Below are 20,636 nucleotides of genomic sequence, written 5' to 3' on the forward strand. Positions count from 1 at the left end.
TTGTGTTGAATCGTTGTCGAACTCCAATGAGTCAGCCACAAGAGAAAGTCACATTAGACACCCACATGCATTTTTAGCGTGAGGAAATTTTCTCTAGACAAATACAGACAACCAGGCTTCTTAGAAGTTAAATATGGCAGCGCTGGGATTCGAACCCACGCCTCCGAAGAGACTGGAGCCTTAATCCAGCGACTTGGACCGCTCGGCCACACTACCCATGTCAGTCTTTGTTTTACAATTCGGCTCATATGAAGAAGCTTTATATACAATAGGTATCCTAAGAGAAACAGGCAGGTCTTGTACGCTGATTTGTGTTGAACCGCGGTCGAACTCCAATGAGTCGGCAACATGAGAAAGTCACATCAGACACGCACATGCATTTTTAGTGTGAGAAAACTTTCTCTAGACAAATACAGACAATCAGGCTTATTAGAAGTTAAATATGGCAGCGGTGGGATTCAAACCCACGCCTCCAAAGAGACTGGAGCCTAAATCCAGCGCCTTGGACCGCTCGGCCACACTACCCATGTTATTCCTTATTTTGCAGTTCGGCTCATATGAAGAACCTTTATATACAATAGTTATCCTAAGAGAAACAGGCATGTCATGTCTGCTGATTTGTGTTGAACCGCGGTCGAACTCCAATGAGTCGGCAACAAGAGAAAGTCACATTAGACACCCACATGCATTTTTAGTGTGAGGAAACTTTCTCTAGACAAATACAGGAAACCAGGCTTCTTAGAAGTTAAATATGGCAGCGGTGGGATTTGAACACACGCCTCCGAAGAGACTGGAGCCTTAATCCAGCGCTTTGGACCGCTCGGCCACACTACCCATGTCAATCTTTATTTTGCAGTTCGGCTCATATGAAGAACCTTTATATACAATAGGTATCCTAAGAGAAACAGGCAGGTCTTGTATGCTGATTTGTGTTGAATCGTTGTCGAACTCCAATGAGTCGACCACAAGAGAAAGTCACATTAGACAACCACATGCATTTTTAGCGTGAGGAAATTTTCTCTAGACAAATACAGACAACCAGGCTTCTTAGAAGTTAAACATGGCAGCGGTGGGATTCGAACCCACGCCTCCGAAGAGACTGGAGCCTAAATCCAGCGCCTTGGACCGCTCGGCCACACTACCCGTGTTATTCCTTATTTTGCAGTTCGGCTCATATGAAGAACCTTTATATACAATAGGTATTCTAAGACAAACAGGCAGGTCTTGTCTGCTGATTTGTGTTGAACCGCGGTCGAACTCCAATGAGTCGGCAAAATGAGAAAGTCACATTAGACACCCACATGCATTTTTAGTGTGAGGAAACTTTCTCTAGACAAATACAGACAACCAGGCTTCTTAGAAGTTAAATATGGCAGCGCTGGGATTCGAACCCACGCCTCCAAAGAGACTGGAGCCTTAATCCAGCGCCTTGGACCGCTCGGCCACACTACCCATGTCAGTCTTTGTTTTACAGTTCGGCTCATATGAAGAAGCTTTATACACAATAGGTATCCTAAGACAAACAGGCAGGTCTTGTCTGCTGATTTGTGTTGAACCGCGGTCGAACTCCAATGAGTTGGCAATATGAGAAAGTCACATTAGACACCCACATGCATTTTTAGTGTGAGGAAATTTTCTCTAGACAAATACAGACAACCAGGCTTCTTAGAAGTTAAATATGGCAGCGGTGGGATTCCAACACACGCCTCCGAAGAGACTGGAGCCTAAATCCAGCGCCTTGGACCGCTCGGCCACACTACCCGTGTTATTCCTTATTTTGCAGTTCGGTTCATATGAAGAACCTTTATATGCAATAGGTATTCTAAGACAAACAGTCAGGTCTTGTCTGCTGATTTGTGTTGAACCGTGGTCGAACTCCAATGAGTCGGCCACAAGAGAAAGTCACATTAGACACCCACATGCATTTTTAGCGTGAGGAAATTTTCTCTAGACAAATACAGACAACCAGGCTTCTTAGAAGTTAAACATGGCAGCGGTGGGATTCGAACCCATGCCTCCGAAGAGACTGGAGCCTAAATCCAGCGCCTCGGACCGCTCGGCCACACTACCCATGTTATTCCTTATTTTGCAGTTCAGCTCATATGAAGAACCTTCATATACAATAGTTATCCTAAGAGAAACAGGCAGGTCTTGTCTGCTGATTTGTGTTGAACCGCGGTCGAACTCCAATGAGTCGGCAACATGAGAAAGTCACATTAGACACCCACATGCATTTTTAGCGTGAGGAAATTTTCTCTAGACAAATACAGACAACCAGGCTTCTTAAAAAACTTTGCATCAGTGCAAGGCACTAAATGGTTGTCCTGACTGTCTTAATGTTTCAGAGGTATGTTTAGGCGTAACAGGCAATGAACCAATGAGAATGAACCACCTCAGCTTTAGAAGGCAGCAGTGCATGAGCTACAGCGGATTGCTATTACAATGGTGCCTTTGCCTGCCAAGCCTGACCGGTTTTCATCTGTGAAAACAGACCTGCTCCTGCTGGAGCACATCATTTATGGGTGGACCACTGTTCCAGCTCAGCCTTCCAAGGTGAAACAGGTATGGGATGTAGCAGCGAGTATGTCCTCGTTTTCTGACATCAGCAGACCATCCGTTCAGTGCTGAAAGCGGTATAATGATGTCAGAAGACAGGGAAACCAGAAGGTCCCTGCTGAACCTGGTGTGTTTAAATATCCATGTGTTTGGAACGACTGAATGGTTTGGAGTCTGCAATCTCAGCAGCTGGAGCCAGAGTCTCAGATCTCCAGAGTGCAGCGCAAACTTAATGGTCCGCTTATGTGCAAGGCTACAATACATGTTCACCCACTCAGGACACGGTATGTTAATGGAGCAAAGCCTAGTAAGTTGATAGCGCTCAAGCTCCTTCAGTGCAACTCCTTTGCTACTATTTCATGTGTGAAATCCAAATATGGTACTATAACCAATAAAACTTATGAAATCAATGATTGCAAAAAATAAGGCTCCCAAGAATTCAAGCTGAAGTGTTGCAATATCCTATTGGCCACTGTTAGCCCATCCTCTGTTTCGTATGCTGTCCTTGGCCATGAAGTCTTCTCAACTCTATTACTCTATAAACTGTGATAATTTCGTTACTTTTAAAACATGGCAAGAACCCTGCTGATTGTTCCAGCTATCGTCACCTGTCCTTAATGAATTCAGATGTGAAGCTGCTAGAGAAGGTGTTAGCTTACCTTTAATCGATAATAGCTAAACTTATAAATCCTGAACAGGTCAGGTCAGGTCAGGGCGGAGAGTGTGTGCTGATGCAGCATGTCGCCACACCCACCACATGGGGAAACTCCTTGGGATCTCGGCTGGCGACCCCCCAGGCAGCCACACGGTCCAGTCCCACCCTCTGGAGATGGCCATCCATCTGCCGCAGCCATGTGTTACGTGGGCGTCCCCTCGGCCTGGTCCAGCCACTCAGGTTATCAGCAATGAGGATCCCATGAGCCGGATCATCCTCAGAGAAACACCATAGCGCCGTAACTGACGCTCCATCACAAAGCAGGTAACGTGCCTCATTCGGGACTCCTCTAGCAACTGCTCCTTCATCACAAAGTCAAACCAGCGATACCCAAGGATTCTCCAAAGAGACAGTACCTTACATTACAACAAGGAAGGAATAGTATTGGTCTCTCCAAGATTCTGAATTAAAAAAAAATAATCGACTTAATCTTACTGATGTAACCTGTATTATGTCATTACATATCTCGTTTTGATAATACAGTATATTGATACTCTGTAAACATTCAAAAATTGGTCCGTCTTGTTTCATTGTCACCCAAAAACTTCACAACTGTATCGAGAAAGGATCTGCAGCACTTCCACGTGCATCATAACAATTGTAACTGCATTTACAGTTTTGATTTGAACATTCAAAGCAGCTCAGTTCCGCAGTTTTCACCCTCCCTGAGGTTGATCCGGCTTTTATTTAAATTTTACTTTACACTGTAGAAGGTAACACTTGTTCTCTATTAAAATATATCAGGGTCCTTTACTTGTATGTCATTATCCTGTTAAATTAATTAAAATTATGAGTAATGGTCTCCTTTTACATGATATAATTCTAATACTAAGTTAGGTGAGTAAAGTGGACTTGTAACGTTGCATTGCTGGAGAGAAAAAGCCGAGTCGAGCTTTGCACATGTGCAGTGATGTAGCAGGAGTTTCCATTGACTAGAACCTTCCACGTGGACTTGGCAGTCTGGGAGCATAAGCTTTTCTAGGTAAGTTGTTCGACATGAATGTTTAAATTTATTAGGTTAAATTTCACAATTTACAATCGCATATTTACAGGTACAGGCAATAGCGTTGCCACAGCGTCATGTTAGGCCAAAGTTAACCCGCTACAAGTTTTAACGCTAGCTAACTTTAATGTTAGCTAGTTAACATGAACCTTAAACAGTGAAGTATGAAGTCATACAAAAAACAAAAAAGAAGGTGACATCTTACAGTCGTGTTCTACTTGCTCTCAAACATTTTTTGTTTTGATTCAGTTTGATAAAAAGCCAACGTGTAAAGCTGTTCATCTTTATGGACAAGAATCAAGAATCCACATTTGTCAATAGACTGACAGGTAACACATGAAGCTCTTTTCTTCTTAAATTATAATTCTTATTTGATAGACAAATGGTCAAAGTGGTCAAGGCTAAAACAAATTTAACCAAATAATAATACAAGGCTATGAGCACTAACAAAAACCTCTACTCTGAATGAATTACGAAGGGACGGATCTCAGAACATGCAGGAGATGACACACAGGCCAACTCAAAACTACATGTCATCCAAAATAAACACGGCATGTAGGATGAAACAATAAACTGAACCTTTGGAACACTTGTTAGAGGACAAACATTTGGATTATTGCATGTTTAGGTATGTTTATAAGCCAACTTCTCAGTGGCTTCTAAAATTCAGACTCAGCATAGTCAAGTTTTAAAAGCAGCAAAAAGCCTGGAGAATTCTGAATATCAAACTCCATGTTTGTCTCAAAGTCACTGTATGATTCTAAGAGTGGCAGCTTTAGCGTATCTGCACAGGTCTTTGACATTGGGGAAAGATAATCAGTCAAAAACTGAATGCATGGTAGTGGTGTCATTCCTGCAAGTGGAAATGATGCTATAGCCCTCTGGCAAACATCAACACATCCTCTAAGGACAGGGCAGTCACTCGTTCTGAAAGGATAAGTCAGTCAATATAAGGGGGCACACTATGTAGTACAGAATGTTACTACGACAGGTCAGTGCCCTCTTTCTAAGGAACTTTTCCAATAGGAGTAATAAGAGCAACAGGACCTCGCCGAAATGAACAGCCGGCATTTATTTTCAAAAACAGATATAAACAAAGTGTACCTCTTTTAAGGCTTTTCCCCACAGTTGCAATTACAAAACATAACCGAAACATACAAAATATACTCGGAGCTCTTTCAAAACCCCAAAGCAAAATGTCCAATCCACCCGCGTAGCATACATTTGCTTTCAAGGTGAGATGAGGTCTCGGCGCTTATCTGTAACATGGGACGAAGGCACAAGGCACGGAAAGGTCCGCTTCGGTCGGCAGACGCTCCTCTTCAGTCTTCTCCTTCGTAGCCGCCGCTCGTCCGTCCGTCCGATCGACAAGTTTCCATCCAATGTAGAAAAAAAAACAAGCTACATAGCAGCGTAATACCCAATTATTCTCTCAAAATTAAGCTATCAGATATGGAGAAAATCTTACTCGAAAACCCATATTCGTTGAACACACAGTAGTTTTGTTGGAGTTAGACTCCGCCGAGTCCGTTGATGAGGAAAGAGATGCATACGTGAGGCGAAGGATGGTTGTAAGTCCGCTCTCTTTATTCCTTGCACAGACCGCGATCCGGGAGCCGCTCAGATGCACAAACAGTACATACCCGAGGAAGCTCAAACTCTATTGTCTGTGTCTGGCTTATATAGCCCGTCTGGGGCGTCAGCAACCACTTCCCTTGTTAGGCCCAGTAGGTCAAGAGTAAGCATAATGTCACAACAACCCTGCAACACACACCTTCTGCTTTTTCTGCTACACCAGTCTAGGGTGAGGCCTCCTCCCCTGCCTGCCTGCAAGTTGGTTCCTATTTTTTAGTGTGACAAAGTTTAGCACAAAGCTTGGCCCCCCCTTCAATTTAGAATTAAAATTTACTAAACCTTATTGGCTGCATACTAGCATAACATTTCTCTCGGTTAATATGGCTTCAACCTGGCTTTCCGTAGCACTATAGTTAAGCTAAATTACGAAAAACGACAATTGGGTTTTCACAAATGTGATTATTACCTCAATTTTCCTCATTTATACAGCAACCATCTGAGTTAACAGCAAAATTAGGAATATGAACGTCATTAGATATACATCCTTTTCATGCTACGCCTGTGCAACATATAGTTTAAGACCATGCTAGCTAGTGTTGCACATAGCGATCACCAAATGAACTCACCGGAGAAAAGAAAACAATATCCCTGTCCGACTTTCTACGTATACTATGCTCAATGCTTAAAAAAAGAAACGGTTCGCTATTAAACATTGTTGTGCTATTTATTAGTTTCCTTCACATGAGCTAAATCTCCAACTCACTAACGTTCCACCGCTCGCGATATTATTTTTCTTCTTCTTCCCGCTAGCTTGTAACCGCAATACTGACCTCCTCCCTCAATACGACGCACTGCCATCTACTGGACAGGAAGATCTGAACAAACCTAAAAGTGACATAGAATTCAGATATATAACCAAAATCAATGAACCATTTTTATAGGCTGCTTTAAGTGGATCACATCAACATTTACTGTGTTTTAGTGTCTTTAATATGTATATGGTCTGAACATGCTTTCCAAATCTGCAGCAGTCAGCTTCTTAGCAGAGTGGTACAAGACCGGAACTAACACACTTGAATGCTGTTGCAGCGCGGTCAAAAACTGCAGAGTTGAAAGTCCATCTTTGAATCTATAAGGAGAAATGATCTTGTAACAGTTTACTGGATTTAAAGATCAAACGAACTATGAAATGCAACAAATCTACAGAACACATATGGAACCAATTTACCAAAATGTCTTTAAAGTCCCTACAGACAAGTCTATGCTTTAATTTTTAGAGATAAGGTTTGATTGCATAGATAAACTATGGAAGTGTTTTAAGAAAACCGAGCCTCTTCTGTGAATGTGACGCACACAAGAATTTTGTGACAATTTGTGTGTTTAATGGGCATTTTGTTCAAAAGCAATACTAGAATTGCTATTCCATTGTTTACCGCTAGAGGGGGTTATAGCCTAACGGGAACATTAGTTGAAGTTTCGCGGGATTTTCTATAGACAAAGAAACGTCTGGTTTATGTTGTCTGGGCCATGCAAGTGTGTCATTCAGTTTGTACATCTGAAAAAGGCTCTTTCTTGAACAGGTCTTTTTATGAGCATCTGATGACATTTAGGCAACTTTCTGAATATTATTAATCTGAATAAAAAATAGCACATGCAATATGCACGTATAAATATGGCATTTTATTATTTGTTTTCCCCATTACTCGGTCAGCTCTGAAACTAGCCTACTATTGGTAAAACGGACATGACTGAGTGATCTCAATTTTGTAATTAACATAACAACTAATAACAATACAATATGTCTTGGTTGGTTTTAGCTGTTTTAAGTGTGTTCATGTCTTCTTCCCAGAAAATGCTACTAAGGATGATCAGCGTATTGCCCATGCTGCTGGACTTTGCAAAAAATTGGTGGGACATTTCTCACACGACTGGAAGCAGAAGGTGGCACTGAAAGAAGCACAACAAGAGCATAACCTCCCAGAGCATTTACTCATCACAGAATGCAAAACCAGGTGGGGCTCAAGGCAAAAGATGATGGAGAGGGTCTTGGAGCAGCGGCAGGCCCTATCTGATGTCCTCTTGGCAGAGCGTAAAACACGGCATCTGGTTCCCTCATGGCAGGACCTAGATGTGCTTGAGTCTGTAACCTTGGCGTTACACCCTTTGCAAGAATTCACTGATGCTCTTTCCGGGGAAAGCTATGTAAGTGTTTCATATGTTAAACCTGTACTTCATCTTTTGAAGACCTCATTTCAAAGGTAGATGACTCTGATTTAACCAAAACTATAAAAGCAAATATCTTGGATTATATGATTACAAAGTATGATGACGCAGCAACACAAGAACTACTGGACATTGCATCTTTCATTGACTCCAGGTTCAAGGGCAACTACATTAGCAAAGAAAAAGTCAAAGACATCAAGACAAGGGTGATGTCAGAAATGGAAGAAACAGCACAGAAAGTAATTAGGTTACACATTTTATGACATGCCCGAATACTGTAATCGCATGTTGCATTATCTGAATGTGGATGGAACATATCTATTTTTTTATTGTATTCTAAACTGCCTCTCTGTTTTAGGAGGGAACACTTTCTGACAACACTGAGGCCCAAAGCATGGATCCACCAAGTGACAAGAAGGCAAAGCGATCACTGGGCAGTTTGCTGAAAACAAATCCAGGCTCCACTCCCACTCCATCTTCCATGCAGCTGGGGCAAGCTGTTGAAGCTGAACTGAACAGCTACTTGCTGTCCCCGACCATTGACAGTGAGGCAGACCCTTTGCCTTGGTGGAAACTCCACTAGGTCACCTACCCAAAGCTAAGCAAACTAGCTCAAAAATATCTTTGTATACCTGCCACTAGCTCACCCTCTGAGAAGCTCTTTAGCACATCAGGGAATGTGGGCCCTTGTGAAAAAATAGTATGCCATTAACATATTTAAGCACACCCTATTTAGAGAATACTTCTATCAGACTTTTTTGACCCAGCTTTAAGTATATTTAATATACTAAAGTTGTGATAATGATATTAATTTAATATATTAAAAATATATTCAGTGTATTGACTTCATACTTTTTTGACCGAGCTTATTTCATACTTAAATATACTTTAAATATATTTAATGGAATGTACTTTTAAACGTACTTGTAAGATGCTGCAAATATATTGCCCATATACTATTTACATGATATGTAAGCATTAATAGTCTAATTTTACTGCAATTTAAATGTTTCTGCATTCTACTACAGACATTAAGTATGCATATTAATATGGAAGAGTTATTCCGTTAAAACTGGGAAGAAAACTCGAGACAACATTAACAAAAGTTTTTTTATTATGTGTATCAACCACAACATATAAATCAAACCAACAAAAGAACAATCAGCATCAACACTTTACTTGCTGTTTGTTTGTTTTGCAAAGCTCTCGTTATTGCACTTTCTCCTCAAGATATTCTTCACCTCTTGGGAAGAGGTCCCTGGGAATTGTGCGATGATGCAATCTGTTGATAAAATTTCAGATCACTTTTACTGAACCAGACAAATGGTGAGCATTACTGTAAATCAAGAGTTTCAAATGAAGGCAAACCAAAAATTTGAAATCTCATCTGCAAAACCCGTGTGTACGCAGGTTACCCTTTGCTCACAACCAGTCCCCTAATTAGAGTTGCAATAGTAACCTGCACACACAAAGGGGCTTTCTGGACATCCCTTCCCTAACATCTGCATAATGTAATTCCACACATCATTGGAGCGATCAGGAGTTTGGTTGAGATCCCTCTCTTTTCACATTTATAAAGCTTTTCTAAAGTTTCAGTGCCATAGAACTGATATGATTGAGAATAGATTTGTTTAAAAGACATAATAAATCTTTGCGGAAATGCAAACTTTACAAAAATTACTAAACTAATGGGCAACTTGCCTAAATTGTGCACAGAACATACCTATTAATGCTTCGACCTTTTCAGGGTCCAGCTAGTCTTTCTCTGGCAGGTCCTTATGATTGCTTGCATGCTTCCCTGTGATCGATGAGGATGCCAATGTCTCCTTCCCGAAAAGCAGTAGTGCCAGCTCTTGTGTATAAAGTGACATCCTGGTTTTGCTCAAACGATCAAAGAGCCTTTTCTGGACTTGAATGCTGGAGTTAGGCAATGTTACCTGAAAGTAAAATGTTATGCTTAATTTTTCTTTATGATTAACTTCCTTTTAGTCATGTACTTCAGACCTACAATACCATGTCCAACAAAGGTTAAGATGCTGCGTAAAACATAATATGGGTAACCTATCTATGTGCTAATTAACAATATTTCCCATCTTTAGAACTTATCATATAAGGATAGCGGACCTTTATTATAACCATTAATGTTTTGAAAATGAGAAGTAATACAAAAATTACCAACTTGCCATTTTTGCTCATTTAATGCAATGTACAAACATTTACACTTGTTTGATGTTTACAAAATTTCTCAGTTGATGTACATGCTTATTTAATTTTGTTTCATTGGTACAGAACTAGGGCGGCATGGTGGTGCAGTGGTTAGGACTGTTGCCTCACACCTCTGGGACCCGGGTTCGGGTCTCCGCCTGGATCACATGTGTGTGGAGTTTGCATGTTCTCCCCATGTCGTCGTGGGGTTTCCTCTGGGTACTCTGGTTTCCCCCCACAGTCCAAAAACATGCTGAGGCTAATTGGAGTTGCTAAATTGCCCATAGGTGTGAATGGTGTGTGAGTGTGCCCTGCGATGGGCTGGCCCCCCATCCTGGGTTGTTCCCTGCCTCGTGCCCATTGCTTCTGGGATAGGCTCCGGATCCCCCGCGACCCAGTAGGATAAGCGGTTTGGAAAATGGATGGATGGTACAGAACTAATACCAATCTACCATGCCAGGAACCGTACCAAATTGAAAGTTCTGGTAGTGAACCAACCACCGAATACACAATAGTAGCTACAGCATTTGTGATTATGTAACCCATCCATGTAGGAGCAGTAGGGAATGCAGCGGCAGTAGTGATGTGGGACGATACCTTGATCAGCGCCACATTACTAGCCTAGGAATTGAACTAGCAACCCTGTGATCACAAGAACAACTCCCTAACCGTTAGGCTACCACTGCCCATCACCAGCTGATGTGAGGCAAAGACTGTTTCTGTTCTTTCAGCATCCTGCTTGCCTCACCTGGAGTATTATGTGGATAACCTTAGCTGAATATCATGTAGAAGTGGGCTATGCTCTTTGAAATCTAATACTCCTGATGCATCAAACAAGGATAGCTATATAAACTGAAAGAAAGTTAGTTAAATGAATAATTAAAATTTTAAAATATGACAATAACATGAGTTAGATGCAGTTACTGCCTATTTTGTAAGGAACTATTAAAGGTCATCTGCAATCTGTAACAAAATAATTACAAGAAAGGGCTTAATACCATGACTGGTGAACTTGCTGAAGCTGCTGTACCAGAGCTTGAAGGTCCTGCTGATTCGCTGCTTGGAGTGCTCCAGCTGGGGGGTGTGGCCAGCCAGTGGTAATTTTGACACTACGTCTTTTAGGGTTTTGACAATTGCAGGTAGCTCTGAAGAGAAATGGTGTTTTGCAATGTTTTGGTTAGTGCTGTGTATGAAGGTGAATATTTCATTTAAATACATAGAATTAATATAAAGTCATATGCTATTTCATAAATATGCTACTGAACATGCATAACTTTGAGCATCACCAACAACGCTTTGTGCCTTCTGTGGTAACAATACAAAATTATTGGATGATTTATATTTGAACCATAAAGCCATTTACAGACCTGCCAACCATAGGAAATTTTTTTGAGTACCACAACGGTGGCACTCTCGCAGACTCACACTCGCTTGGTGGGCATGACCGGAGTGCACAAGTGGTGACTTTAGTTGGGGGCAAGAGCGTAAATTTGGTTTTGATATTGGTGGGGGACATATAAATCTAACACCCACCTAAACCCACCCCCCATAAGCTTATCAACACTATAATCATTGGATATTGGTGGGGACATGTCCATGTTAATTCTACACCCTTGGTTGGAGGGGCAGCAATTTATGACTGGCAGGATGCTCGGCCAATCATTTCATGTGTTTTTCTTTTACCACAATTAAAACAGTTAATATGCATGTGATGGTTGTATGTACCATAGAAAACATACCTTTAAGAGCCTTTATGGTCTCCATGTCAAGACAACAGCTGGCACTTTGGGTTGTACTTGGTTTGATATAGCCGTCATCCTCTGAATCACTTACCAACTAAAATAAAAAGAAAAGAAAACATTAAGTTGTTACCTTTCTCAGTCTTCAGACGAGTGCGGGTATCCACTAATGTGCAGAGCCATAGAACTCTGGAAGCATGTTTGGGAAACCCTGGGAAGAAGGCTGCACACTGCACTATATTATGTGCTGTAAAGTTAGTTAATAAATGCAAATTTATAATTTACTGACAAATAAACTTGTATTTGTATTGAACAGCTTTCATTTATAATTCAACAAAATATATTCTTACCAGGCGTTTTGACATACTCCTTTGACGTCGGGCACAGTCACTTTCTTCAGAATCATAACACACCTCTGTGGGAATTACAGACCTTTTTTTCCGAATTTCTTTCTTTAGCCTTTCTGCCATTGCAATGGCAGCATCCTTGTTTAGGGTGGGGTTCTTTTCCTATATTCAAATTAAAATGGTCAGGGTTAAAAATGGTAAAAAAATATATATATTTATTTTATAACATGAATGCATTTTTGCAATAATAACATATGGTACTGGTAATTTGATTACACTTCCAGTAAATAACATTGTTTTACAACTACCAGATCATTTGCATTTACCATGCCTTCAATGGTTGGAAACATTTCAGAGTTTCACATTTCTGACAAATCTAACAATAGTGATTGTTTGCTTACCTTCTTTTTTTCATTGACATTTTCAACAAGAAATCTGCTATTTACTTTTCTCTGTCTCTTCACATTCACAGTACTCCAAATATCCTCTCCACGAATGAACTTGTCTCTTTTTTCAGCCATGATTTTCCAGTCATCTGTAATAACGACATTAAAGAAGGATAATGCACACTATTTAGCATATGCACCTTTACTGTACAGTTGCACCGATTGCATTTTTCTTGGCCATTCTGTTTTTTGACCTGCCAATGTGTTTCGATTGTGCTGTTAGTTTTCTAACTTGTTAAAATGAAATGAAAAATTTTGCAGTTTAGCACACTCCATGCACTTTTATCTCAAAGCAATGAGCTAACGTAGACTCGGTGGCAAATTTAGACATGGACAACAGACATGCTAACCGCATCTACTAGCTACTAAACCAGACTAATGTAATTATTATTAACTAGACAAACTAGTGTAATTAATCTTCAGATTAGCTTACCTCCAAGAAGCAATATCTTTGCAGCAATACCGAGTTCTTTCTTCCCGCCTTTTTTTGATGGCCAAAGAACTTCCACCCAACCGTCTTCAGACTCTAAATCGGGGCATTTTGTAACCTGGGTTATGTCCTTCTTGTCTGATTTGTCTACAATATCTAAGCGTTCCACCTCTACAGACCTATCCTGAAAATAAAATAATGCTAAATTGTATTTTGCAGACATCTATGCCGCTATGCGTTGCTTATTAATTAGCAGAGAACAATCTGGTAAATCAAGGAACTAATTGCACACCTTTTTACCGATTATCAGTTTGAAAAATTGCATTGTCGCGCTGTCATTGGTCACACTTGGCGCGCAAGCGCTGCTTAGATCAGCCAATGGAAAAGACGTTTGCTGGTTTAATATTCTATTACCATCGTGACATATAATATTTAGTGTTAATAGCAAGTTGCCTGATCCTCAAAATATAGACGATGAAGTGTTACGATAACTTGCGTTCATAGTGGGGTACCGCAGGGTTCGATTTTAGGACCACTATTGTTCCTAATTTACATAAATGATATGGATACCAATATATACAGTAAACTGCTGAAATTTGCAGATGACACCAAGGTGGGTGGTGTAGCAGATACTGAATTAGTGGCTCAGCAGCTACAGCGGGATCTTGATTTAATTAGTGACTGGGCCGATACCTGGCAGATGAAATTTAACGTCGATAAATGTAAGGTACTCCATCTAGGGAGCAGAAATATAAAGTACAGGTATTTCATGGGTGTCACTGAAATAAAGGTAGCTGATCATGAGAAAGACCTTGGTGTGTATGTTGATGCTTCCATGTCCCATTCTCGCCAGTGTGGGGAAGCAATAAAAAAGGCCAATAGGATGTTGGGGTATATCTCCAGGTGTGTGGAGTTTAAGTCAAGGGAGGTAATGCTAAGATTATACAATTCCTTGGTGAGACCTCACCTAGAATATTGTGTGCAGGTTTGGTCACCATATCTTAAAAAGGACATTGTGGCCTTAGAAAAGGTGCAGCGTAGGGCCACAAAAATGATTTCTGGTCTTAGAGGAATGTCATATGAGGAACGGTTACTTGAGCTAAATCTGTTCAGTCTCAAGCAAAGGAGACTGAGGGGGGACATGATCCGGGTATATAAGATTCTAACAGGTTTGGATGCTGTTCAACCAAATAGTTACTTCAGCATTAGTTTAAATACACGAACTCGTGGCTATAGGTGGAAATTAGCGGGAGAACACTTCAAGCTGGATTTAAGGAAGCACTTCTTTACACAGCGTGTAGTCGGAGTATGGAATAGCCTTCCTGATAATGTAGTGCAAGCTGAATCCTTGGGTTCCTTTAAATCAGAGCTAGATAAGATTTTAACGACTCTGAGCTATTAGTTTAGTTCTCCCCAAGCGAGCTTGATGGGCCGAATGGCCTCCTCTCGTTTGTATAGTTCTTATGTTCTTATGATACTGATAATCAGATGTAACTTGCAGATTCTGATTTTCTCTTGAATTTTTATATTCATAAACATCAATATCTGAGGATGGATGAATGGTGTGAGAATGGCAAAAAAAGAGGAAGATATAAGAGATTCTTGGAGGAGGATGATTCGCGAGTACCGATAAAGACTAAATACAGACGCAAGGTGACAAAGGTATTACATCTGAGTTAATTAGCAATTTCATTTATTATACTGTGTAATGTTACTGAATATTTAAGATAATTCCATGTTTTGTTCTGGAGGTACAACAGACTAACAAGACCCATTATAAGTCATATATTGAATCCGGAATCCCTATTCCTAGGAAAAGTGCTTACAGGAAAAAACAAAGCAACGTAAGTCTTATTTTTAAAATGTACCGACTTGTTATATTTATTCAAAGTGAAATCATTTAAATATGTATTGTATAATATAAATTTGACTGAATTAGTGGTGTATGTGAAACATTAAAACGTGTTTTTTTAGCGCTCAGTTGAGCATTCTGAAACAGCTAATGAATCTGAGCAAGAAGGTGTGGGATTTCTTGGACAAGAGACAAAGCAACTGAAGGTAAATAAAATACATTTAAGATAAGTAGATATTCTGCATGAATGGAAACATATAATAGTCTGACTGTACATTTTAAGATTTCAGATGAATTATTTGAAGCCCATGGCCCTGATGTACATGATGAAAATCAAACAGATGTCGTACAGTTACAGGAAGAAAAATGCACATTAGTAAGTGTCACGATCGGGTATAAGCAGGTAGGCGATCGTGCAGGCAAGGCGTGCAAGGAGCAAGCGGACAGGTAAAAACGGGGCAAAACGGGAGTTTAATTGGGAAGCGTGGACGGGGAAACATCTCACGCATACAAACATCAATGACAGACACTGGACTCAGGTAAGACACGGACTGAAATACACAGGACTGAGCAAATTAACTAGATACAGCTGGGTACAATCGGGAGAAAACACGTGGGTAATCAGGGGGCGTGGCACACAGGAGGAGCGGACGAGCCGGGCATGACAGAACCCCCCCCCAAAGGCGCGCTTCACCGGGCGCGCCAAGGAAGGGGGCGACGGACGGGACGAGGCAAAACAGGACCTGAAAAACAAAATCAACGCAGGACGGGAAACAAGACCGAGGCACAGAACAGAGCGAGGGACAAGACAAAAGACAAAACCTGACAGAGGGTCGGGAAAGCAGATAGGCAAACCAGGAAGGGAGACACAGAAGGAACGGGCGGAACAATGGGGCCAGGAGTGCAAGGCGGGTACACCGGGGCACAAGGAACAGAGACGGGCGGAACGAAAGGGCGAGCAGAAAACGAAGGGGCAGAGACAGGCGGGACAAAGGCAGGGGCGTAGGGAGACAAGGAGGGGGAACTAAGGGGAGCCCGAGGGAGACCCAGCGGGCGACGGGGGGCGACCGGAGGGGCCGCAGGCGACAGCCGACCCGGAGGGCTTGAACATATCCTAAGGTTGTTTAATGAACATTTCCCAGGACTGGTGCCTTCAACAGTTTATCTCTTTCACAAAGCATATGGAGAGTATGGACATTATGAACCTCATTTCTACTGTTCCTCCTGTTCAGGCTATATTGGGATGAGTCACAATAGTCCAAAGCATTGTATTTTGTGTAGGGCTGAATTTAATGTCAATGAAAGCCTATTGAACGGCTCGTATTTTCTGGTTCTTAACTTGGCGTCACAAATTATGGATGTTTTAGAAAATCCTAATCTTTCATGGCGCAAAAAAGTCAGATCAGAAGGTAAACTTTGTGATATACAATATGGAATGGAATATCAAAAACTTGTATGCAGTGGGGATCTTGGTGAGAATGACATCAGCTTGTTATGGAATTGTGATGGAATCCCTGTGTTCAAGAGTTCCAAATGTCAGATTTGGCCTATTCAGTGTCAAATAATTGAGCTAGACCCACAACAGAGAAAGAATAATATTTGTGTCCCTTGTCTTTGGTTTGGGAAAAATAAACCCAACATGTTCACATTGCTACACCCCTTTGTGAGTGAAGCTCTTGTACTTGAGAAAGATGGAATCAAATGGAAGGACGCACAAAACAGAGATCAGGTTTCAAGAGTCCATGTTCTGCTCTGTAGTTCTGATTCTGTTGCTCGACCTCTCCTCAGAAATACTAAGCAGTTTAATGGTACTTATGGATGTGATTTTTGCTACCATAAAGGAGGAGGTCCATACGCATCTTGTACTCCTGAGCCCTCTCTGAGATCAGAGGAAGAGCATTATATCCATGCAATGGCAGCAACACCAAAAGAACCTCGATTTCAAGGGGCCCTCCCCACTAATGAAGCTCAGTAAGTTCCAAATGATAAAAGGCTTTGTACCTGAATATCAACACAGTGTGTGTCTGGGTGTTACAAGACAGCTTGCATCTCTGTGGTTTGATTCATGTAATCATGAAAAAGAGTGGTACATTGGAACTAAAACTGATGTTGTTGATAAACAGTTAACTGCAATCCAGCCTCCAGTAGAGGTGACAAGAACACCTCGTTCTGTACAAGATTGCAAATTCTGGAAGGCATCAGAATGGAGGGCTTTTCTTTTGTTTTATGCATTACCAGTTTTTAAAGATGTTCTGCCAAAAAAATTCTGGAATCATCTTTTTCTTTTAGTTTTTGGAATTTACGCATTGCTTCAAGAGAAAGTGGAAATATGCAGCCTTGACTTTGCAGAGCTCTCACTGAAAAAGTTTGTCACTGAATTCGAAAGATTGTATGCACAGAAAATGTAACATTCAATGTTCATTTGTTAACCCATATTGCTACAAGCGTCAGAAACTGGGGGCCCCTTTGGGCAACATCTACATTTTCTTTTGAATCCTTCAATGGAACACTCCTGAAATTTTTCAATGGAATTACACATGTACCACAGCAGATTGTAAAGCAGTTCTTACGGTGGAAGAGCTTGAGAGAACATGGTGAAAGATGCATGAAGGATGCTAATGAAAACGTGCAATGCTTGTTTAATGAACTGCAAAATGCCAATGTATTATTAGCAAGTTCACAGCGAATTAACGAACTCGTTAGAGTCTTTGGTAGTCCTTTTGCCCAAGAAAATGTACCTGTTACACACAGGATTGCAGTAGAGCAGTTACTGGGCTTTAAAGTAAATTCCTACTGCTATTATAACCGCTTTATTGTCAATGGAATAGTTTGTCACGCAGAATCCTCTAAATTACGCAAAAGAAACAACTCTGTTGTAGAGCTCAAAGATGGAATGCTATGTAGCATCAAAAGTCTTGTACTAGCCAAGCCCCAATGCATGCATGACTGTGCAATGTGTGACTGCAATAGAAGGTGCTGTGTTTTAGTACAGGAATTGGTAAAAAAAAAAAAAAGGGGGCATTTGTGCAGAGACTCTCAGCTAAATATATCCAGCGAATTTATTCATGAGGTCACACGATCAGACAATGTAATTGCTGTTCATCCAAGTTCTTTCAAAAGGAAATGTGTTGTGATCTGTTTGAAAGCCAGAGCATTTGCAATTCCTCTGCCAAATAATATTGAACGGGATTAGATATGCTGTCTCTTTAGCGCTGTTCATAAAATTTCCATGGTGGAGTTTAAACATGAACAGATACGTTTGTCTTACTGATAGGGCTATTTTGAGAAAACCTGAAAGGTATATTCGTCCAGTCATTGCAATGCATTGCAGTTATGGTTATCTTTGTGTTTGCAAATTTTGTAATTACTTTAGGCATTTTAAAAGGGTAGAAGAATTTCAAGTGAAAATGTAGATTGATTTAGCATGTGTGTGTTTGTTCTTTATATAGACACACTCATACGTACATTTTTTTCAAATAAACCATTGTGCACAGTAGCTCCTATTTGTGTTATAACTTGTGAAGTGCATTAGTACAAATAGCTGTGAAAAGTAAATTAAATACATATAAGTGTGTGTCTAGAAATGAGTGGAAATGTGTTTTGTGTTTTTGTGGAAATGAGTGGGAACTGCTGACATACTTAAAATGTATTTTCTAATATTTTAAATACTGTGCTATTTTTGTTTTCACAAATTTTGGTTAGCGACTTTGAAGAATGAAATAAATATACAGTAATTGAAGTATATATGACTTTCTTAATTTATTTTATGTATATTTTAAGAAACAAAAAAATACATTTAATGTGTATTACACAAAACTAATTACTATACTGTTTTAAGTATACTGCTGAAAGCTATATCTAGCATCTCTAAAGTATATTTCAAGTGTACTTACTGTAATAAGGAAAATGATAGCATGTTTTAAGTATGTGCCATATACTTTTAGTATACTGGATATATATTTAAGTATACTATTTTTTTACAAGGGCAAGAACTCCAAATAGCAGGCTGAGGAGCTTGTACATGTGTTGTTTGTGATGAACAGTGGTGGGCAGAGCCAACCGAAAAGTTAGCTTCAATACCCTCTAATCTGCCAACTCCAAAGTTCAGTTTGATAACGCTAAACCTGTAAACCACTAAAAATTTAGCAGAAGCTAACAATTAGCACTAACCGCTAACTTTTATTGCACATCCGTGTGTTTTTTATGCTACTGGTTTTTGTTTTATTTATTTTTCTTTTTAATTGTATTTTAATGGTGCTTTTCACTGTTTATAATTTGTTAGGTTCTGGTTTTATTTCATTTTATATGTTGCTGATTGAGAAGCACTCTGACTACGGCATTGAGGTTGCTGTTTTAAATGTGCTATATAAATAAACTGCCATTGCCATTTTATTATATGAATATAGCTTTGGTTTAGTTTTTGACGTCTGAACCCTTAAAAACATACCTAGAGAGCTAAAATTTAACACTGAAGTCCAGTCTGTCGGACTAGAGTGATTAACAGGTGATATTTATAACTTGGAGTTTGGGATTATTCTGTGTTGAAATTTTAAGTGATATTCTATTCACAGGATGTAAGCATTTTTGTTTGTTATTTCACAATTGGCCATTTTGTTTTTAGTGAAGAACTTAGGGACTACAAACATGGTGCCATTTACCCTGAACTACGAAGGAAGGTCTCAGCTCTGTATTGGTCTATTGTTCTGTCAATCAGAACCTGGAAAATACAACCAGGGGCTTGTATGACAGAGCAGGATTTCTCACTTAGCCGAAGTACTTGTTGGATTTAGGGTAGTCTGAGCTAAATGTATCTGAACAAAGAAAGTCCAGAAGAAGCTAAATGGTCTGCTGACAGTTTTCAGAGTTGGCAGAAAAGCTAATCTAATGAAAAATGTAGCTTCGCTAATTAGCTGTAGGCAGATTAATGGAACACTGCCCTCCACTGGTAATGAATTTGGAGCCCTGTGATTTTTATTTTATTTTTTTTCGATGAGAATATTTATTTAGTTAACCAAAGACAGGCTACAGGAAGTACAGAAGCCTCTTGTAAATGTCAGTATCTCAGACTTTGTATGTTGTTTAATACTCCCCTGCTAAATTGGAGTATGTATCAGGTTTCACATTCATGTTTGTTTCATATCATTTGAAACGACACCATTTTTTTAGTTTTAGTTTAGTTTTAGTTTTTTTTTACAAATTAAGACTGAATGTGTCTGAAAATGCTAAATGGTGTAACCATAAAAGAGTTCGAAATATTTTAAGTATTTAATCCATTTGGAGCATATGTACGTGTAAATTAATTTGAAATATCACATAAAAACAGATTTTATTAGGATTAATAATTTTTTGTTATATTGAGTGGAACATACCTTGAAAACACTTTTGTTAAATAATCTTTGACAAATTATGTAAAAATTATTTAGACTATATTTTAATCTGTTTTTGCATGTGTTATCATTTTATGAAAAATATTGCTTATTTAAGTTATCACACTACGTGATCTATTTTGACTGACTAGATGAAAGTGATTAAAATTGTACCAAAT

The 20,636-nt window shown here is 39.8% G+C and overlaps 1 protein-coding gene, 1 long non-coding RNA gene and 2 other non-coding genes across 4 annotated transcripts in view; 1 reads left to right on the forward strand and 3 right to left on the reverse strand.

The window, feature by feature from the left end:
• The window catches only part of LOC125724531 (serine/threonine-protein kinase pim-1-like), a 153,216-nt gene that overhangs the window by 105,755 nt on the left and 26,825 nt on the right, over positions 1 to 20,636 (reverse strand). The window lies entirely within an intron of this gene.
• On the reverse strand, positions 444 to 525 carry trnal-uag (transfer RNA leucine (anticodon UAG)). Its single transcript has one exon. It is a non-coding gene; the product is annotated as a tRNA-Leu (tRNA).
• Positions 1,062 to 1,143, reverse strand: trnal-uag (transfer RNA leucine (anticodon UAG)). Its single transcript has one exon. It is a non-coding gene; the product is annotated as a tRNA-Leu (tRNA).
• LOC125724533 (uncharacterized) lies at positions 14,773 to 15,428 on the forward strand. The gene is made up of 3 exons (XR_007387213.1): positions 14,773 to 14,901; positions 14,991 to 15,083; positions 15,214 to 15,428. It is a non-coding gene; the product is annotated as an uncharacterized LOC125724533 (long non-coding RNA).

Source organism: Brienomyrus brachyistius, unplaced genomic scaffold (assembly GCF_023856365.1).
Source record: "Brienomyrus brachyistius isolate T26 unplaced genomic scaffold, BBRACH_0.4 scaffold57, whole genome shotgun sequence".
NCBI classification, from domain to species: Eukaryota; Metazoa; Chordata; class Actinopteri; order Osteoglossiformes; family Mormyridae; genus Brienomyrus; species Brienomyrus brachyistius.